Here is a 19109-nt window from a genome sequence, read left to right on the forward strand (position 1 = left end):
TTAAAAGCACACTACATTTATTTGATAAATAAAATATGGTTTAAAATTCTTTGATAATAAATAAGTTAAAAAAAAATTTAAACAAAAATGTATTATTAAAGTTGTAGAAAAAAAGCTTCAAGTAAAAAAATTATATAAAACAAAACAGATACTAAGACAATAACAATTTTATTGACATCAAATGATAAAGAAAAAAATGAGTTTTAATAATAAAAACAATAAAATTCCTCCAAACACTTGTGATGGTTGCAAGTATAGAATTTGCGTCTGTAACAAAGCGAAGATTTTAAAAGTGCTTTTGATTAAATGTGACTTTATTTACCAAGGTAAACGTACTTGCTTAATAGCGGTACATAACCTAAAATTGTAACGATACAGAGAAGATTAGCATGGCCCCTGCGCAAGGATGACACGCAAAATCGTGAAACGTTCCATATTTTTATTACCGTTGAAAAAGAGTTTTTTTAATTTAAAAAACAAATCTGTGATTTCTAAATGAAAATTTAACTAAGATTAGGCGATAATCGTTACAGCATAATATAAAAAAACAAACTAGATTTATTTGATAAATAAAATATGGTTTAAAATTCTTTGATAATAAATAAGTTAAAAAAAAATTTAAACAAAAACGTATTATTAAAATTGTACAAAAAAAGCTATAAGTAAAAAAATTGAAAAAATTTATATAAAACAAAACAGATACTAAGACAATAACAATTTTATTGACATCACATGATAAAGAAAAAAATGAGTTTTAATAATAAAAACAATAAAATTCCTCCAAAAATTTGTGATGGTCGCAAATATAGAATTTTCGTGTGTAACAAAGCGAAGATATTAAAAGTGCTTTTGATTAAATGTGACTTTATTTACCAAAGTAAACGTACTTGCTTAATAGCGGTACATATACTAAAATTGGAACGATACAGAGAAGATTAGCATGGCCCCTGCGCAAGGATGACACGCAAATTCGTGAAGCGTTCCATATTTTTATTACCGTTGAAAAAGAGTTTTTTTAATTTAAAAAACAAATCTGTGATTTCTAAATGAAAATTTAACTAGTTTAGGCGATAATCGTTACAGCATAATATAAAAGCACACTACATTTATTTGATAAATAAAATATGGTTTAAAATTCTTTGATAATAAATAAGTTAAAAAAAAATTTAAACAAAAATGTATTATTAAAGTTGTACAAAAAAAGCTATAAGTAAAAAAATTATATAAATCAAAACAGATACTAAGACAATAACAATTTTATTGACATCACATGATAAAGAAAAAAATGAGTTTTAATAATAAAAACAATAAAATTCCTCCAAACACTTGTGATGGTCGCAAGTATAGAATTTGCGTCTGTAACAAAGCGAAGATTTTAAAAATGCTTTTGATTAAATGTGACTTTATTTACCAAGGTAAACGTACTTGCTTAATAGCGGTACATATACTAAAATTGGAACGATACAGAGAAGATTAGCATGGCCCCTGCGCAAGGATGACACGCAAAATCATGAAGCGTTCTATATTTTTATTACCGTTGAAAAAGAATTTTTTTAATTTGAAAAAACAAATCTGTGATTTCTAAATGAAAATTTAACTAAGATTAGGCGATAATCGTTACAGCATAATATAAAAAAACAAACTAGATTTATTTGATAAATAAAATATGGTTTAAAATTCTTTAATAATAAATAAGTTAAAAAAAAATTTAAACAAAAATGTATTATTAAAATTGTACAAAAAAAGCTATAAGTAAAAAAATTGAAAAAATTTATATAAAACAAAACAGATACTAAGACAATAACAATTTTATTGACATCACATGATAAAGAAAAAAATGAGTTTTAATAATAAAAACAATAAAATTCCTCCAGACATTTGTGATGGTCGCAAGTATAGAATTTTCGTGTGTAACAAAGCGAAGATATTAAAAGTGCTTTTGATTAAATGTGACTTTATTTACCAAAGAAAACGTACTTGCTTAATAGCGGTACATATACTAAAATTGGAACGATACAGAGAAGATTAGCATGGCCCCTGCGCAAGGATGACACGCAAAATCATGAAGCGTTCTATATTTTTATTACCGTTGAAAAAGAATTTTTTTAATTTGAAAAAACAAATCTGTGATTTCTAAATGAAAATTTAACTAAGATTAGGCGATAACCGTTAAAGCATAATATAAAAAAACAAACTAGATTTATTTGATAAATAAAATATGGTTTAAAATTCTTTGATAATAAATAAGTTAAAAAAAAATTTAAACAAAAATGTATTATTAAAATTGTACAAAAAAAGCTATAAGTAAAAAAATTGAAAAAATTTATATAAAACAAAACAGATACTAAGACAATAACAATTTTATTGACATCACATGATAAAGAAAAAAATGAGTTTTAATAATAAAAACAATAAAATTCCTCCAAACATTAGTGATGGTCGCAAGTATAGAATTTTCGTGTGTAACAAAGCGAAGATTATAAAAGTGCTTTTGATTAAATGTGACTTTATTTACCAAAGAAAACGTTCTTGCTTAATAGCGGTACATATACTAAAATTGGAACGATACAGAGAAGATTAGCATGGCCCCTGCGCAAGGATGACACGCAAAATCGTGAAGCGTTCCATATATTTATTACCGTTGAAAATAAGTTTTTTTAATTTAAAAAACAAATCTGTGATTTCTAAATGAAATTTTAACTAGTTTAGGCGATACTCGATACAGCATAATATAAAAGCAAACTAGATTTATTTGATAAATAAATTATGGTTTAAAATTATTTGATATTAAATAAGTTAAAACAAAATTTAAACAAAAAAGTATTATTAAAATTGTACAAAAAAGCTATAAGTAAAAATATTGAAAAAAAATTAATCAAACAAAACAAATACTAAGACAATAACAATTTTATTGACATCACATGATAAAGAAAAAAATGAGTTTTAATAATAAAAACAATAAAATTCCTCCAAACACTTGTGATGGTCGCAAGTATAGAATTTTCGTCTGTAACAAACCGAAGATATTAAAAGTGCTTTTGATTAAATGTGACTTTATTTACCAAGGTAAACGTACTTGCTTAATAGCGGTACATATACTAAAATTGGAACGATACAGAGAAGATTAGCTTGGCCCCTGCGCAAAGATGACACACAAATTCGTGAAGCGTACCATATTTTTATTACCGTTAAAAAAGAGTTTTTTTAATTTAAAAAACAAATCTGTGATTTCTAAATAAAAATTTAACTAGTTTAGGCGATAATCGTTACAGCATAATATAAAAGCACACTACATTTATTTGATAAATAAAATATGGTTTAAAATTCTTTGATAATAAATAAGTTAAAAAAAAATTTAAACAAAAATGTATTATTAAATTTGTACAAAAAAAGCTATAAGTAAAAAAATTATATAAAACAAAACAGATACTAAGACAATAACAATTTTATTGACATCACATGATAAAGAAAAAAATGAGTTTTAATAATAAAAACAATAAAATTCCTCCAAACACTTGTGATGGTCGCAAATATAGAATTTGCGTCTGTAACAAAGCGAAGATTTTAAAAGTGCTTTTGATTAAATGTGACTTTATTTACCAAGGTAAACGTACTTGCTTAATAGCGGTACATATACTAAAATTGAAACGATACAGAGAAGATTAGCATGGCCCCTGCGCAAGGATGACACGCAAAATCATGAAGCGTTCTATATTTTTATTACCGTTGAAAAAGAATTTTTTTAATTTGAAAATACAAATCTGTGATTTCTAAATGAAAATTTAACTAAGATTAGGCGATAATCGTTACAGCATAATATAAAAAAACAAACTAGATTTGTTTGATAAATAAAATATGGTTTAAAATTCTTTGATAATAAATAAGTTAAAAAAAAATTTAAACAAAAATGTATTATTAAAATTGTACAAAAAAAGCTATATGTAAAAAAATTGAAAAAATTTATATAAAACAAAACAGATACTAAGACAATAACAATTTTATTGACATCACATGATAAAGAAAAAAATGAGTTTTAATAATAAAAACAATAAAATTCCTCCAAACATTTGTGATGGTCGCAAGTATAGAATTTTCGTGTGTAACAAAGCGAAGATATTAAAAGTGCTTTTGATTAAATGTGACTTTATTTACCAAAGAAAACGTACTTGCTTAATAGCGGTACATATACTAAAATTGGAACGATACAGAGAAGATTAGCATGGCCCCTGCGCAAGGATGACACGCAAAATCGTGAAGCGTTCCATATATTTATTACCGTTGAAAAAGAGTTTTTTTAATTTAAAAAACAAATCTGTGATTTCTAAATGAAAATTTAACTAGTTTAGGCAATACTCGATACAGCATAATATAAAAGCAAACTAGATTTATTTGATAAATAAATTATGGTTTAAAATTATTTGATATTAAATAAGTTAAAACAAAATTTAAACAAAAATGTATTATTAAAATTGTACAAAAAAGCTATAAGTAAAAATATTGAAAAAAATTATATCAAACAAAACAGATACTAAGACAATAACAATTTTATTGACATCACATGATAAAGAAAAAAATGAGTTTTAATAATAAAAACAATAAAATTCCTCCAAACATTTGTGATGGTCGCAAGTATAGAATTTTCGTCTGTAACAAACCGAAGATATTAAAAGTGCTTTTGATTAAATGTGACTTTATTTACCAAGGTAAACGTACTTGCTTAATAGCGGTACATATACTAAAATTGGAGCGATACAGAGAAGATTAGCTTGGCCCCTGCGCAAAGATGACACGCAAATTCGTGAAGCGTTCCATATTTTTATTACCGTTGAAAATAAGTTTTTTTAATTTAAAAAACAAATCTGTGATTTCTAAATGAAAATTTAACTAGTATAGGCGATAATCGTTACAGCATAATATAAAAGCACACTACATTTATTTGATAAATAAAATATGGTTTAAAATTCTTTGATAATAAATAAGTTAAAAAAAAATTTAAACAAAAATGTATTATTAAAATTGTACAAAAAAAGCTATAAGTAAAAAAATTGAAAAAATTTATATAAAACAAAACAGATACTAAGACAATAACAATTTTATTGACATCACATGATAAAGAAAAAAATGAGTTTTAATAATAAACACAATAAAATTCTTCCAAACACTTGTGATGGTCGCAAGTATAGAATTTTCGTCTGTAACAAACCGAAGATATTAAAAGTGCTTTTGATTAAATGTGACTTTATTTACCAAGGTAAACGTACTTGCTTAATAGCGGTACATATACTAAAATTGGAACGATACAGAGAAGATTAGCTTGGACCCTGCGCAAAGATGACACGCAAATTCGTGAAGCGTTCCATATTTTTATTACCGTTGAAAAAGAGTTTTTTTAATTTAAAAAACAAATCTGTGATTTCTAAAGAAAAATTTAACCAAGTTTAGGCGATAATCGTTACAGCATAATATAAAAGCAAACTACATTTATTTGATAAATAAAATATGGTTTAAAATTATTTGATATTAAATAAGTTAAAAAAAAAATTTAAACAAAAATGTATTATTAAAATTGTACAAAAAAAGCTATAAGTAAAAAAATTGAAAAAATTTATATAAAACAAAACAGATACTAAGACAATAACAATTTTATTGACATCACATGATAACGAAAAAAATGAGTTTTAATAATAAAAACAATAAAATTCCTCCAAACATTTGTGATGGTCGCAAGTATAGAATTTTCGTGTGTAACAAAGCGAAGATATTAAAAGTGCTTTTGATTAAATGTGACTTTATTTATCAAGGTAAACGTACTTGCTTAATAGCGGTACATATACTAAAATTGGAACCATACAGAGAAGATTAGCAAGGTCCCTGCGCAAGGATGACACGCAAAATCGTGAAGCGTTCCATATATTTATTACCGTTGAAAAAAATTTTTTTAATTTAAAAAACAAATCTGTGATTTTTAAATGAAAATTTAACTAGTTTAGGCGATACTCGGTACAGCATAATATAAAAGCAAACTAGATTTATTTGATAAATAAATTATGGTTTAAAATTATTTGATATTAAATAAGTTAAAAAAAAATTTAAACAAAAATGTATTATTAAAATTGTACAAAAAAGCTATAAGTAAAAATATTGAAAAAAATTATATCAAACAAAACAGATACTAAGACAATAACAATTTTATTGACATCACATGATAAAGAAAAAAATGAGTTTTAATAATAAAAACAATAAAATTCCTCCAAACATTTGTGATGGTCGCAAGTATAGAATTTGCGTCTGTTACAAAGCGAAGATTTTAAAAGTGCTTTTGATTAAATGTGACTTTATTTACCAAGGTAAACGTACTTGCTTAAAAGCGGTACATATACTGAAATTGGAACGATACAGAGAAGATTAGCATGGCCCCTGCGCAAGGATGACACGCAAAATCGTGAAGCGTTCCATATTTTTATTACCGTTGAAAAAGAGTTTTTTTAATTTAAAAAACAAATCTGTGATTTCCAAAGAAAAATTTAACCAAGTTTAGGCGATAATCGTTACAGCATAATATAAAAGCAAACTACATTTATTTGATAAATAAAATATGGTTTAAAATTATTTGATATTAAATAATTTAAAAAAAAATTGAAACAAAAATGTATTATTAAAATTGTACAAAAAAGCTATAAGTAAAAAAATTGAAAAAAATTATATCAAACAAAACAGATACCAAGACAATAACAATTTTATTGACATCACATGATAAAGAAAAAAATGAGTTTTAATAATAAAAACAATAAAATTTCTCCAAACACTTGTGATGGTCGCAAGTATAGAATTTTCGTCAGTAACAAACCGAAGATATTAAAAGTGCTTTTGATTAATTGTGACTTTATTTAACAAAGTAAACGTACTTGCTTAATAGCGGTACATATACTAAAATTGGAGCGATACAGAGAAGATTAGCTTGGCCCCTGCGCAAAGATGACACGCAAATTCGTGAAGCGTTCCATATTTTTATTACCGTTGAAAAAGAGTTTTTTTAATTTAAAAAACAAATCTGTGATTTCTAAATAAAAATTTAACTAGTTTAGGCAATAGTCGTTACAGCATAATATAAAAGCACACTACATTTATTTGATAAATAAAATATGGTTTAAAATTCTTTGATAATAAATAAGTTAAAAAAAAATTTAAACAAAAATGTATTATTAAAGTTGTACAAAAAAAGCTATAAGTAAAAAAATTATATAAAACAAAACAGATACTAAGACAATAACAATTTTATTGACATCACATGATAAAGAAAAAAATGAGTTTTAATAATAAAAACAATAAAATTCCTCCAAACATTTGTGATGGTCGCAAGTATAGAATTTTCGTCTGTAACAAAGCGAAGATTTTAAAAGTGCTTTTGATTAAATGTGACTTTATTAACCAAGGTAAACGTACTTGCTTAATAGCGGTACATATACTAAAATTGGAACGATACAGAGAAGATTAGCATGGCCCCTGCGCATGGATGACACGCAAAATCGTGAAGCGTTCCTTATTTTTATTATCGTTGAAAAAGAGTTTTTTTAATTTAAAAAACAAATCTGTGATTTCTAAAGAAAAATTTAACCAAGTTTAGGCGATAATCGTTACAGCATAATACAAAAGCAAACTACATTTATTTGATAAATAAAATATGGTTTAAAATTATTTGATATTAAATAAGTTAAAAAAAAATTGAAACAAAAATGTATTATTAAAATTGTACAAAAAAGCTATAAGTAAAAAAATTGAAAAAAATTATATCAAACAAAACAGATACTAAGACAATAACAATTTTATTGACATCACATGATAAAGAAAAAAATGAGTTTTAATAATAAAAACAATAAAATTCCTCCAAACACTTGTGATGGTCGCAAGTATAGAATTTTCGTCTGTAACAAACCGAAGATATTAAAAGTGCTTTTGATTAAATGTGACTTTATTTACCAAGGTAAACGTACTTGCTTAATAGCGGTACATATACTAAAATTGGAGCGATACAGAGAAGATTAGCTTGGCCCCTGCGCAAAGATGACACGCAAATTCGTGAAGCGTTCCATATTTTTATTACCGTTGAAAAAGAGTTTTTTTAATTTAAAAAACAAATCTGTGATTTCTAAATGAAAATTTAACTACTTTAGGCAATAGTCGTTACAGCATAATATAAAAGCACACTACATTTATTTGATAAATAAAATATGGTTTAAAATTCTTTGATAATAAATAAGTTAAAAAAAAATTTAAACAAAAATGTATTATTAAAGTTGTACAAAAAAAGCTATAAGTAAAAAAATTATATAAAACAAAACAGATACTAAGACAATAACAATTTTATTGACATCACATGATAAAGAAAAAAATGAGTTTTAATAATAAAAACAATAAAATTCCTCCAAACACTTGTGATGGTCGCAAGTATAGAATTTGCGTCTGTAACAAAGCGAAGATTTTAAAAGTGCTTTTGATTAAATGTGACTTTATTTACCAAGGTAAACGTACTTGCTTAATAGCGGTACATATACTAAAATTGGAACGATACAGAGAAGATTAGCATGGCCCCTGCGCAAGGATGACACGCAAAATGGTGAAGCGTTCCATATATTTATTACCGTTGAAAAAAAGTTTTTTTAATTTAAAAAACAAATCTGTGATTTCTAAATGAAAGTTTACCTAGTTTAGGCGATAATCGATACAGCATAATATAAAAGCAAACTAGATTTATTTGATAAATAAATTATGGTTTAAAATTATTTGATATTAAATAAGTTAAAAAAAATTGAAACAAAAATGTATTATTAAAATTGTACAAAAAAGCTATAAGTAAAAATATTGAAAAAAATTATATAAAACAAAACAGATACTAAGACAATAACAATTTTATTGACATCACATGATAAAGAAAAAAATGAGTTTTAATAATAAAAACAATAAAATTCCTCCAAACATTTGTGATGGTCGCAAGTATAGAATTTTCGTGTGTAACAAAGCGAAGATATTAAAAGTGCTTTTGATTAAATGTGACTTTATTTATCAAAGTAAACGTACTTGCTTAACAGCGGTACATATACTAAAATTGGAACGATACATAGAAGATTAGCATGGCGCCTGCGCAAGGATGACACGCAAAATCGTGAAGCGTTCCATATTTTTATTATCGTTGAAAAAGAGTTTTTTTAATTTAAAAAACAAATCTGTGATTTCTAAAAAAAAATTTAACCAAGTTTAGGCGATAATCGTTACAGCATAATATAAAAGCAAACTACATTTATTTGATAAATAAAATATGGTTTAAAATTATTTGATATTAAATAAGTTAAAAAAGAATTGAAACAAAAATGTATTATTAAAATTGTACAAAAAAGCTATAAGTAAAAAAATTAAAAAAAATTATATCAAACAATACAGATACTAAGACAATAACAATTTTATTGACATCACATGATAAAGAAAAAAATGAGTTTTAATAATAAAAACAATAAAATTCCTCGAAACACTTGTGATGGTCGCAAGTATAGAAATTTTGTCTGTAACAAAGCGAAGATATTAAAAGTGCTTTTGATTAAATGTGACTTTATTTATCAAAGTAAACGTACTTGCTTAACAGCGGTACATATACTAAAATTGGAACGATACATAGAAGATTAGCATGGCGCCTGCGCAAGGATGACACGCAAAATCGTGAAGCGTTCCATATTTTTATTATCGTTGAAAAAGAGTTTTTTTAATTTAAAAAACAAATCTGTGATTTCTAAAGAAAAATTTAACCAAGTTTAGGCGATAATCGTTACAGCATAATATAAAAGCAAACTACATTTATTTGATAAATAAAATATGGTTTAAAATTATTTGATATTAAATAAGTTAAAAAAAAATTTAAACAAAAATGTATTATTAAAATTGTACAAAATAAGCTATAAGTAAAAAAATTGAAAAAATTTATATAAAACAAAACAGATACTAAGACAATAACAATTTTATTGACATCACGTGATAAAGAAAAAAATGAGTTTTAATAATAAAAACAATAAAATTCCTCCAAACATTTGTGATGGTCGCAAGTATAGAATTTTCGTGTGTAACAAAGCGAAGATATTAAAAGTGCTTTTGATTAAATGTGACTTTATTTATCAAAGTAAACGTACTTGCTTAATAGCGGTACATATACTAAAATTGGAACGATACAGAGAAGATTAGCATGGCCCCTGCGCAAGGATGACACGCAAAATCGTGAAGCGTTCCATATATTTATTACCGTTGAAAAAGAGTTTTTTTAATTTAAAAAACAAATTTGTGATTTCTAATTGAAAGTTTACCTAGTTTAGGCTATAATCGATACAACATAATATAAAAGCAAACTAGATTTATTTGATAAATAAATTATGGTTTAAAATTATTTGATATTAAATAAGTTAAAAAAAATTGAAACAAAGATGTATTATTAAAATTGTACAAAAAAGCTATAAGTAAAAAAATTAAAAAAAATCATATAAAACAGAACAGATACTAAGACAATAACAATTTTATTGACATCACATGATAAAGAAAAAAATGAGTTTTAATAATAAAAACAATAAAATTCCTCCAAACATTTGTGATAGTCGCAAGTATAGAATTTGCGTCTGTAACAAAGCGAAGATTTTAAATGTGCTTTTGATTAAATGTGACTTTATTTACCAAGGTAAACGTACTTGCTTAATAGCGGTACATATACTAAAATTGGAACGATACAGAGAAGATTAGCATGGCCCCTGCGCAAGGATGACACGCAAAATCGTGAAGCGTTCTATATTTTAATTACTGTTGAAAAAGAGTTTTTTTAATTTAAAAAACAAATCTGTGATTTCTAAAGAAAAATTTAACCAAGTTTAGGCGATAATCGTTACAGCATAATATAAAAGCAAACTACATTTATTTGATAAATAAAATATGGTTTAAAATTATTTGATATTAAATAAGTTAAAAAAGAATTGAAACAAAAATGTATTATTAAAATTGTACAAAAAAGCTATAAGTAAAAAAATTAAAAAAAATTATATCAAACAAAACAGATACTAAGACAATAACAATTTTATTGACATCACATGATAAAGAAAAAAATGAGTTTTAATAATAAAAACAATAAAATTCCTCGAAACACTTGTGATGGTCGCAAGTATAGAAATTTTGTCTGTAACAAAGCGAAGATATTAAAAGTGCTTTTGATTAAATGTGACTTTATTTACCAAAGTAAACGTACTTGCTTAATAGCGGTACATATACTAAAATTGGAACAATACAGAGAAGATTAGCATTGCCCCTGCGCAAGAATGACACGCAAAATTATGAAGCGTTCTATATTTTTATTACCGTTGAAAAAGAGTTTTTTTAATTTGAAAAAACAAATCTGTGATTTCTAAATGAAAATTTAACTAAGATTAGGCGATAATCGTTACAGCATAATATAAAAAGAACAAACTAGATTTATTTGATAAATAAAATATGGTTTAAAATTCTTTGATAATAAATAAGTTAAAAAAAAATTTAAACAAAAATGTATTATTAAAATTGTACAAAAAAAGCTATAAGTAAAAAAATTGAAAAAAATTATATTAAACAAAACAGATACTAAGACAATAACAATTTTATTGACATCACATGATAAAGAAAAAAATGAGTTTTAATAATAAAAACAATAAAATTCCTCCAAACATTTGTGATGGTCGCAAGTATAGAATTTGCGTCTGTAACAAAGCGAAGATTTTAAAACTGCCTTTGATTAAATGTGACTTTATTTACCAAGGTAAACGTAATTGCTTAATAGCGGTACATATACTAAAATTGGAATGATACAGAGAAGATTAGCATGGCCCCTGCGCAAGGATGACACGTAAAATCGTGAAGCGTTCCATATTTTTATTACCTTTGAAAAAGAGTTTTTTTAATTTAAAAAACAAATCTGTGATTTCTAAATGAAAATTTAACTAGTTTAGGCGATAATCGTTACAGCATAATATAAAAGCAAACTAGATTTATTTGATAAATAAAATATGGTTTAAAATTATTTGATATTAAATAAGTTAAAAAAAAATTTAAACAAAAATGTATTATTAAAGTTGTACAAAAAAAGCTATAAGTAAAAAAAATATATAAAACAAAACAGATACTAAAACAATAACAATTTTATTGACATCACATGATAAAGAAAAAAATGAGTTTTAATAATAAAAACAATAAAATTCCTCCAAACATTTGTGATGGTCGCAAGTATAGAATTTGCGTCTGTAACAAAGCAAAGATTTTAAAAGTGCTTTTTATTAAATGTGACTTTATTTACCAAGGTAAACGTACTTGCTTAATAGCGGTACATATACTAAAATTGGAGCGATACAGAGAAGATTAGCTTGGCCCCTGCGCAAGGATGACACGCAAATTCGTGAAGCGTTCCATATTTTTATTACCGTTGAAAAAGAGTTTTTTTAATTTAAAAAACAAATCTGTGATTTCTAAATGAAAATTTAACTAGTTTAGGCGATAATCGTTACAGCATAATATAAAAGCACACTACATTCATTTGATAAATAAAATATGGTTTAAAATTCTTTGATAATAAATAAGTTAAAAAAAAATTTAAACAAAAATGTATTATTAAAGTTGTACAAAAAAAGCTATAAGTAAAAAAATTATATAAAACAAAACAGATACTAAGACAATAACAATTTTATTGACATCACATGATAAAGAAAAAAATGAGTTTTAATAATAAAAACAATAAAATTCCTCCAAACATTTGTGATGGTCGCAAGTATAGAATTTTCGTCTGTAACAAAGCGGAGATTTTAAAAGTGCTTTTGATTAAATGTGACTTTATTTACCAAGGTAAACGTACTTGCTTAATAGCGGTACATATACTAAAATTGGAACAATACAGAGAAGATAAGCATGGCCCCTGCGCAAGTATGACACGCAAAATCATGAAGCGTTCCATATTTTTATTACCGTTGAAAAAGAATTTTTTTAATTTGAAAAAACAAATCTGTGATTTCTAAATAAAAATTTAACTAAGATTAGGCGATAATCGTTACAGCATAATATAAAAAAACAAACTAGATTTATTTGATAAATAAAATATGGTTTAAAATTCTTTGATAATAAATAAGTTAAAAAAAATTTAAACAAAAATGTATTATTAAAATTGTACAAAAAAAGCTATAAGTAAAAAAATTGAAAAAAATTATATAAAACAAAACAGATACTAAATCAATAACAATTTTATTGACATCACATGATAAAGAAAAAAATAAGTTTTAATAATAAAAACAATAAAATTCCTCCAAACACTTGTGATGGTCGCAAGTATAGAATTTGCGTCTGTAACAAAGCGAAGATATTAAAAGTGCTTTTGATTAAATGTGACTTTATTTACCAAGGTAAACGTACTTGCTTAATAGCGGTACATATACTAAAAATGGAACAATACAGAGAAGATTAGCATGGCCCCTGCGCAAGGATGACACGCAAAATCATGAAGCGTTCCATATTTTTATTACCGTTGAAAAGGAGTTTTTTTAATTTAAAAAACAAATCTGTGATTTCTAAAGAAAAATTTAACCAAGTTTAGGCGATAACCGTTACAGCATAATAAAAAAGCAAACTACATTTATTTAATAAATAAAATATGGTTTAAAATTATTTGATATTAAATAAGTTAAAAAAAAATTTAAACAAAAATGTATTATTAAAATTGTACAAAAAAAGCTATAAGTAAAAAAATTGAAAAAATTTATATAAAACAAAACAGATACTAAGACAATAACAATTTTATTGACATCACATGATAAAAAAAAAAAAGAGTTTTAATAATAAAAACAATAAAATTCCTCCAAACATTTGTGATGGTCGCAAGTATAGAATTTTCGTGTGTAACAAAGCGAAGATATTAAAAGTGCTTTTGATTAAATGTGACTTTATTTACCAAAGAAAACGTACTTGCTTAATAGCGGTACATATACTAAAATTGGAACGATACAGAGAAGATTAGCATGGCCCCTGCGCAAGGATGACACGCAAAATCGTGAAGCGTTCCATATATTTATTACCGTTGAAAAAAAGTTTTTTTAATTTAAAAAACAAATCTGTGATTTCTAAATGAAAATTTAACTAGTTTAGGCGATACTCGATACAGCATAATATAAAAGCAAACTAGATTTATTTGATAAATAAATTATGGTTTAAAATTATTTGATATTAAATAAGTTAAAACAAAATTTAAACAAAAATGTATTATTAAAATTGTACAAAAAAGCTATAAGTAAAAATATTGAAAAAAATTATATCAAACAAAACAGATACTAAGACAATAACAATTTTATTGACATCACATGATAAAGAAAAAAATGAGTTTTAATAATAAAAACAATAAAATTCCTCCAAACACTTGTGATGGTCGCAAGTATAGAATTTTCGTCTGTAACAAACCGAAGATATTAAAAGTGCTTTTGGTTAAATGTGACTTTATTTACCAAGGTAAACGTACTTGCTTAATAGCGGTACATATACTAAAATTGGAGCGATACAGAGAAGATTAGCTTGGCCCCTGCGCAAAGATGACACGCAAATTCGTGAAGCGTTCCATATTTTTATTACCGTTGAAAACGAGTTTTTTTAATTTAAAAAACAAATCTGTGATTTCTAAATGAAAATTTAACTATTTCAGGCAATAGTCGTTACAGCATAATATAAAAGCACACTACATTTATTTGATAAATAAAATATGGTTTAAAATTCTTTGATAATAAATAAGTTAAAAAAAAATTTAAACAAAAATGTATTATTAAAGTTGTACAAAAAAAGCTATAAGTAAAAAAATTATATAAAACAAAACAGATACTAAGAGAATAACAATTTTATTGACATCACATGATAAAGAAAAAAATGAGTTTTAATAATAAAAACAATAAAATTCCTCCAAACACTTGTGATGGTCGCAAGTATAGAATTTGCGTCTGTAACAAACCGAAGATTTTAAAAGTGCTTTTGATTAAATGTGACTTTATTTACCAAGGTAAACGTACTTGCTTAATAGCGGTACATATACTAAAATTGGAACGATACAGAGAAGATTAGCATGGCCCCTGCGCGAGGATAACACGCAAAATCGTGAAGCGTTCCATATTTTTATTACCGTTGAAAAAGAGTTTTTTTAATTTAAAAAACAAATCTGTGATTTCTAAATGAAAATTTAACTAAGATTAGGCGATAATCGTTACAGCATAATATAAAAAAACAAACTAGATTTATTTGATAAATAAAATATGGTTTAAAATTCTTTGATAATAAATAAGTTAAAAAAAAATTTAAACAAAAATGTATTATTAAAATTGTACAAAAAAAGCTATAAGTAAAAAAATTGAAAAAATTTATATAAAACAAAACAGATACTAAGACAATAACAATTTTATTGACATCACATGATAAAGAAAAAAATGAGTTTTAATAATAAAAACAATAAAATTCCTCCAAACATTTGTGATGGTCGCAAGTATAGAGTTTTCGTGTGTAACAAAGCGAAGATATTAAAAGTGCTTTTGATTAAATGTGACTTTATTTACCAAAGTAAACGTACTTGCTTAATAGCGGTACATATACTAAAATTGGAACGATACAGAGAAAATTAGCATGGCCCCTGCGCAAGGATGACACGCAAAATCATGAAGCGTTCCATATATTTATTACCGTTGAAAAAGAGTTTTCTTAATTTAAAAAACAAATCTGTGATTTCTAAATGAAAGTTTAACTAGTTTAGGCGATAATCGATACAGCATAATATAAAAGCAAACTAGATTTATTTGATAAATAAATTATGGTTTAAAATTCTTTGATAATAAATAAGTTAAAAAAAAATTTAAACAAAAATGTATTATTAAAGTTGTACAAAAAAAGCTATAAGTAAAAAAATTATATAAAACAAAACAGATACTAAGACAATAACAATTTTATTGACTTCACATGATAAAGAAAAAAATGAGTTTTAATAATAAAAACAATAAAATTCCTCCAAACATTTGTGATGGTCGCAAGTATAGAATTTTCGTCTGTAACAAAGCGAAGATTTTAAAAGTGCTTTTGATTAAATGTGACTTTATTAACCAAGGTAAACGTACTTGCTTAATGGCGGTACATATACTAAAATTGGAACGATACAGAGAAGATTAGCATGGCCCCTGCGCATGGATGACACGCAAAATCGTGAAGCGTTCCTTATTTTTATTATCGTTGAAAAAGAGTTTTTTTAATTTAAAAAACAAATCTGTGATTTCTAAAGAAAAATTTAACCAAGTTTAGGCGATAATCGTTACAGCATAATAAAAAAGCAAACTACATTTATTTGATAAATAAAATATGGTTTAAAATTATTTGATATTAAATAAGTTAAAAAAAAATTTAAACAAAAATGTATTATTAAAATTGTACAAAAAAAGCTATAAGTAAAAAAATTGAAAAAATTTATATAAAACAAAACAGATACTAAGACAATAACAATTTTATTGACATCACGTGATAAAGAAAAAAATGAGTTTTAATAATAAAAACAATAAAATTCCTCCAAACATTTGTGATGGTCGCAAGTATAGAATTTTCGTGTGTAACAAAGCGAAGATATTAAAAGTGCTTTTGATTAAATGTGACTTTATTTATCAAAGTAAACGTACTTGCTTAATAGCGGTACATATACTAAAATTGGAACGATACAGAGAAGATTAGCATGGCCCCTGCGCAAGGATGACACGCAAAATCGTGAAGCGTTCCATATTTTTATTACCGTTGAAAAAAAGTTTTTTTAATTTAAAAAACAAATCTGTGATTTCTAAAGAAAAATTTAACCAAGTTTAGGCGATAATCGTTACAGCATAATACAAAAGCAAACTACATTTATTTGATAAATAAATTATGGTTTAAAATTATTTGATATTAAATAAGTTAAAAAAAAATTGAAACAAAAATGTATTATTAAAATCGTACAAAAAAGCTATAAGTAAAAAAATTGAAAAAAATTATATCAAACAAAACAGATACTAAGACAATAACAATTTTATTGACATCACATGATAAATAAAAAAATGAGTTTTAATAATAAAAACAATAAAATTCCTCCAAACACTTGTGATGGTCGCAAGTATAGAAATTTTGTGTGTAACAAAGCGAAGATATTAAAAGTGCTTTTGATTGAATGTGACTTTATTTACCAAGGTAAACGTACTTGCTTAATAGCGGTACATATACTAAAATTGGAACAATACAGAGAAGATAAGCATGGCCCCTGCGCAAGGATGACACGCAAAATCATGAAGCGTTCCATATTTTTATTACCGTTGAAAAAGAATTTTTTTAATTTAAAAAAACAAATCTGTGATTTCTAAATGAAAATTTAACTAAGATTAGGCGATAATCGTTACAGCATAATATAAAAAAACAAACTAGATTTATTTGATAAATAAAATATGGTTTAAAATTCTTTGATAATAAATAAGTTTAAAAAAATTTAAACAAAAATGTATTATTAAAATTGTACAAAAAAAACTATAAGTAAAAAAATTGAAAAAAATTATATAAAACAAAACAGATACTAAATCAATAACAATTTTATTGACATCACATGATAAAGAAAAAAATGAGTTTTAATAATAAAAACAATAAAATTCCTCCAAACATTTGTGATGGTCGCAAGTATAGAATTTTCGTGTGTAACAAAGCGAAGATATTAAAAGTGCTTTTGATTAAATGTGACTTTATTTATCAAAGTAAACGTACTTGCTTAATAGCGGTACATATACTAAAATTGGAACGATACAGAGAAGTTTAGCATGGCCCCTGCGCAAGGATGACACGCAAAATCGTGAAGCGTTCCATATTTTTATTACCGTTGAAAAAAAGTTTTTTTAATTTAAAAAACAAATCTGTGATTTCTAAAGAAAAATTTAACCAAGTTTAGGCGATAATCGTTACAGCATAATACAAAAGCAAACTACATTTATTTGATAAATAAATTATGGTTTAAAATTATTTGATATTAAATAAGTTAAAAAAAAATTGAAACAAAAATGTATTATTAAAATCGTACAAAAAAGCTATAAGTAAAAAAATTGAAAAAAATTATATCAAACAAAACAGATACTAAGACAATAACAATTTTATTGACATCACATGATAAAGAAAAAAATGAGTTTTAATAATAAAAACAATAAAATTCCTCCAAACACTTGTGATGGTCGCAAGTATAGAAATTTTGTGTGTAACAAAGCGAAGATATTAAAAGTGCTTTTGATTAAATGTGACTTTATTTACCAAGGTAAACGTACTTGCTTAATAGCGGTACATATACTAAAATTGGAACAATACAGAGAAGATAAGCATGGCCCCTGCGCAAGGATGACACGCAAAATCATGAAGCGTTCCATATTTTTATTACCGTTGAAAAAGAATTTTTTTAATTTAAAAAAACAAATCTGTGATTTCTAAATGAAAATTTAACTAAGATTAGGCGATAATCGTTACAGCATAATATAAAAAAACAAACTAGATTTATTTGATAAATAAAATATGGTTTAAAATTCTTTGATAATAAATAAGTTTAAAAAAATTTAAACAAAAATGTATTATTAAAATTGTACAAAAAAAACTATAAGTAAAAAAATTGAAAAAAATTATATAAAACAAAACAGATACTAAATCAATAACAATTTTATTGACATCACATGATAAAGAAAAAAATAAGTTTTAATAATAAAAACAATAAAATTCCTCCAAACACTTGTGATGGTCGCAAGTATAGAATTTGCTTCTGTAACAAAGCGAAGATATTAAAAGTGCTTTTGCTTAAATGTGACTTTATTTACCAAGGTAAACGTACTTGCTTAATAGCGGTACATATACTAAAATTGGAACGATACAGAGAAGATTAGCATGGCCCCTGCGCAAGGATGACACGCAAAATGGTGAAGCGTTCCATATATTTATTACCGTTGAAAAAGAGTTTTTTTAATTTAAAAAACAAATCTGTGATTTCTAAATGAAAGTTTACCTAGTTTAGGCGATAATCGATA

At 24.9% G+C, this 19109-nt stretch overlaps 35 non-coding genes across 35 annotated transcripts; all 35 read left to right on the forward strand.

Moving 5' to 3' along the window:
* The first annotated feature begins 332 nt into the window (after positions 1-332).
* LOC145757858 (U6 spliceosomal RNA) lies at positions 333-441 on the forward strand. Its single transcript, XR_014285871.1, has one exon. It is a non-coding gene; the product is annotated as a U6 spliceosomal RNA (small nuclear RNA).
* A 442-nt stretch (positions 442-883) lies between these two features.
* Positions 884-992, forward strand: LOC145757705 (U6 spliceosomal RNA). Its single transcript, XR_014285727.1, has one exon. It is a non-coding gene; the product is annotated as a U6 spliceosomal RNA (small nuclear RNA).
* Positions 993-1421: 429 nt separating this feature from the next.
* LOC145757734 (U6 spliceosomal RNA) lies at positions 1422-1530 on the forward strand. The gene has a single exon (XR_014285755.1). It is a non-coding gene; the product is annotated as a U6 spliceosomal RNA (small nuclear RNA).
* A 443-nt stretch (positions 1531-1973) lies between these two features.
* Positions 1974-2082, forward strand: LOC145757735 (U6 spliceosomal RNA). Its single transcript, XR_014285756.1, has one exon. It is a non-coding gene; the product is annotated as a U6 spliceosomal RNA (small nuclear RNA).
* Positions 2083-2525: 443 nt separating this feature from the next.
* Positions 2526-2634, forward strand: LOC145757897 (U6 spliceosomal RNA). Its single transcript, XR_014285908.1, has one exon. It is a non-coding gene; the product is annotated as a U6 spliceosomal RNA (small nuclear RNA).
* Positions 2635-3072: 438 nt separating this feature from the next.
* Positions 3073-3181, forward strand: LOC145758056 (U6 spliceosomal RNA). Its single transcript, XR_014286057.1, has one exon. It is a non-coding gene; the product is annotated as a U6 spliceosomal RNA (small nuclear RNA).
* Positions 3182-3610: 429 nt separating this feature from the next.
* On the forward strand, positions 3611-3719 carry LOC145757739 (U6 spliceosomal RNA). Its single transcript, XR_014285760.1, has one exon. It is a non-coding gene; the product is annotated as a U6 spliceosomal RNA (small nuclear RNA).
* A 443-nt stretch (positions 3720-4162) lies between these two features.
* On the forward strand, positions 4163-4271 carry LOC145757781 (U6 spliceosomal RNA). Its single transcript, XR_014285798.1, has one exon. It is a non-coding gene; the product is annotated as a U6 spliceosomal RNA (small nuclear RNA).
* Positions 4272-4709: 438 nt separating this feature from the next.
* On the forward strand, positions 4710-4818 carry LOC145758145 (U6 spliceosomal RNA). Its single transcript, XR_014286140.1, has one exon. It is a non-coding gene; the product is annotated as a U6 spliceosomal RNA (small nuclear RNA).
* A 439-nt stretch (positions 4819-5257) lies between these two features.
* Positions 5258-5366, forward strand: LOC145758134 (U6 spliceosomal RNA). Its single transcript, XR_014286130.1, has one exon. It is a non-coding gene; the product is annotated as a U6 spliceosomal RNA (small nuclear RNA).
* A 441-nt stretch (positions 5367-5807) lies between these two features.
* LOC145758027 (U6 spliceosomal RNA) lies at positions 5808-5916 on the forward strand. The gene has a single exon (XR_014286030.1). It is a non-coding gene; the product is annotated as a U6 spliceosomal RNA (small nuclear RNA).
* A 437-nt stretch (positions 5917-6353) lies between these two features.
* LOC145757831 (U6 spliceosomal RNA) lies at positions 6354-6462 on the forward strand. Its single transcript, XR_014285846.1, has one exon. It is a non-coding gene; the product is annotated as a U6 spliceosomal RNA (small nuclear RNA).
* A 439-nt stretch (positions 6463-6901) lies between these two features.
* On the forward strand, positions 6902-7010 carry LOC145758150 (U6 spliceosomal RNA). Its single transcript, XR_014286145.1, has one exon. It is a non-coding gene; the product is annotated as a U6 spliceosomal RNA (small nuclear RNA).
* A 429-nt stretch (positions 7011-7439) lies between these two features.
* LOC145757939 (U6 spliceosomal RNA) lies at positions 7440-7548 on the forward strand. The gene has a single exon (XR_014285946.1). It is a non-coding gene; the product is annotated as a U6 spliceosomal RNA (small nuclear RNA).
* A 439-nt stretch (positions 7549-7987) lies between these two features.
* LOC145758152 (U6 spliceosomal RNA) lies at positions 7988-8096 on the forward strand. Its single transcript, XR_014286146.1, has one exon. It is a non-coding gene; the product is annotated as a U6 spliceosomal RNA (small nuclear RNA).
* Positions 8097-8525: 429 nt separating this feature from the next.
* On the forward strand, positions 8526-8634 carry LOC145757842 (U6 spliceosomal RNA). The gene has a single exon (XR_014285856.1). It is a non-coding gene; the product is annotated as a U6 spliceosomal RNA (small nuclear RNA).
* Positions 8635-9071: 437 nt separating this feature from the next.
* LOC145758105 (U6 spliceosomal RNA) lies at positions 9072-9180 on the forward strand. The gene has a single exon (XR_014286102.1). It is a non-coding gene; the product is annotated as a U6 spliceosomal RNA (small nuclear RNA).
* Positions 9181-9619: 439 nt separating this feature from the next.
* LOC145758107 (U6 spliceosomal RNA) lies at positions 9620-9728 on the forward strand. Its single transcript, XR_014286104.1, has one exon. It is a non-coding gene; the product is annotated as a U6 spliceosomal RNA (small nuclear RNA).
* A 440-nt stretch (positions 9729-10168) lies between these two features.
* Positions 10169-10277, forward strand: LOC145757782 (U6 spliceosomal RNA). Its single transcript, XR_014285799.1, has one exon. It is a non-coding gene; the product is annotated as a U6 spliceosomal RNA (small nuclear RNA).
* Positions 10278-10714: 437 nt separating this feature from the next.
* LOC145757823 (U6 spliceosomal RNA) lies at positions 10715-10823 on the forward strand. The gene has a single exon (XR_014285838.1). It is a non-coding gene; the product is annotated as a U6 spliceosomal RNA (small nuclear RNA).
* Positions 10824-11262: 439 nt separating this feature from the next.
* On the forward strand, positions 11263-11371 carry LOC145757956 (U6 spliceosomal RNA). Its single transcript, XR_014285962.1, has one exon. It is a non-coding gene; the product is annotated as a U6 spliceosomal RNA (small nuclear RNA).
* Positions 11372-11815: 444 nt separating this feature from the next.
* LOC145757901 (U6 spliceosomal RNA) lies at positions 11816-11924 on the forward strand. The gene has a single exon (XR_014285912.1). It is a non-coding gene; the product is annotated as a U6 spliceosomal RNA (small nuclear RNA).
* Positions 11925-12353: 429 nt separating this feature from the next.
* Positions 12354-12462, forward strand: LOC145758061 (U6 spliceosomal RNA). The gene has a single exon (XR_014286062.1). It is a non-coding gene; the product is annotated as a U6 spliceosomal RNA (small nuclear RNA).
* Positions 12463-12891: 429 nt separating this feature from the next.
* Positions 12892-13000, forward strand: LOC145757968 (U6 spliceosomal RNA). The gene has a single exon (XR_014285974.1). It is a non-coding gene; the product is annotated as a U6 spliceosomal RNA (small nuclear RNA).
* Positions 13001-13442: 442 nt separating this feature from the next.
* Positions 13443-13551, forward strand: LOC145757860 (U6 spliceosomal RNA). The gene has a single exon (XR_014285873.1). It is a non-coding gene; the product is annotated as a U6 spliceosomal RNA (small nuclear RNA).
* Positions 13552-13991: 440 nt separating this feature from the next.
* LOC145757783 (U6 spliceosomal RNA) lies at positions 13992-14100 on the forward strand. The gene has a single exon (XR_014285800.1). It is a non-coding gene; the product is annotated as a U6 spliceosomal RNA (small nuclear RNA).
* Positions 14101-14538: 438 nt separating this feature from the next.
* On the forward strand, positions 14539-14647 carry LOC145758146 (U6 spliceosomal RNA). The gene has a single exon (XR_014286141.1). It is a non-coding gene; the product is annotated as a U6 spliceosomal RNA (small nuclear RNA).
* A 429-nt stretch (positions 14648-15076) lies between these two features.
* Positions 15077-15185, forward strand: LOC145758000 (U6 spliceosomal RNA). The gene has a single exon (XR_014286005.1). It is a non-coding gene; the product is annotated as a U6 spliceosomal RNA (small nuclear RNA).
* A 442-nt stretch (positions 15186-15627) lies between these two features.
* On the forward strand, positions 15628-15736 carry LOC145757951 (U6 spliceosomal RNA). Its single transcript, XR_014285958.1, has one exon. It is a non-coding gene; the product is annotated as a U6 spliceosomal RNA (small nuclear RNA).
* A 429-nt stretch (positions 15737-16165) lies between these two features.
* Positions 16166-16274, forward strand: LOC145757957 (U6 spliceosomal RNA). The gene has a single exon (XR_014285963.1). It is a non-coding gene; the product is annotated as a U6 spliceosomal RNA (small nuclear RNA).
* A 440-nt stretch (positions 16275-16714) lies between these two features.
* On the forward strand, positions 16715-16823 carry LOC145757695 (U6 spliceosomal RNA). The gene has a single exon (XR_014285718.1). It is a non-coding gene; the product is annotated as a U6 spliceosomal RNA (small nuclear RNA).
* Positions 16824-17262: 439 nt separating this feature from the next.
* On the forward strand, positions 17263-17371 carry LOC145757829 (U6 spliceosomal RNA). Its single transcript, XR_014285844.1, has one exon. It is a non-coding gene; the product is annotated as a U6 spliceosomal RNA (small nuclear RNA).
* A 442-nt stretch (positions 17372-17813) lies between these two features.
* Positions 17814-17922, forward strand: LOC145757881 (U6 spliceosomal RNA). Its single transcript, XR_014285893.1, has one exon. It is a non-coding gene; the product is annotated as a U6 spliceosomal RNA (small nuclear RNA).
* A 439-nt stretch (positions 17923-18361) lies between these two features.
* On the forward strand, positions 18362-18470 carry LOC145757830 (U6 spliceosomal RNA). The gene has a single exon (XR_014285845.1). It is a non-coding gene; the product is annotated as a U6 spliceosomal RNA (small nuclear RNA).
* A 442-nt stretch (positions 18471-18912) lies between these two features.
* LOC145757843 (U6 spliceosomal RNA) lies at positions 18913-19021 on the forward strand. The gene has a single exon (XR_014285857.1). It is a non-coding gene; the product is annotated as a U6 spliceosomal RNA (small nuclear RNA).
* The last annotated feature ends 88 nt before the right edge of the window (positions 19022-19109 follow it).

The sequence above is a fragment of the Corella eumyota genome, chromosome 6 (assembly GCF_963082875.1).
Source record: "Corella eumyota chromosome 6, kaCorEumy4.1, whole genome shotgun sequence".
NCBI classification, from domain to species: Eukaryota; Metazoa; Chordata; class Ascidiacea; order Phlebobranchia; family Corellidae; genus Corella; species Corella eumyota.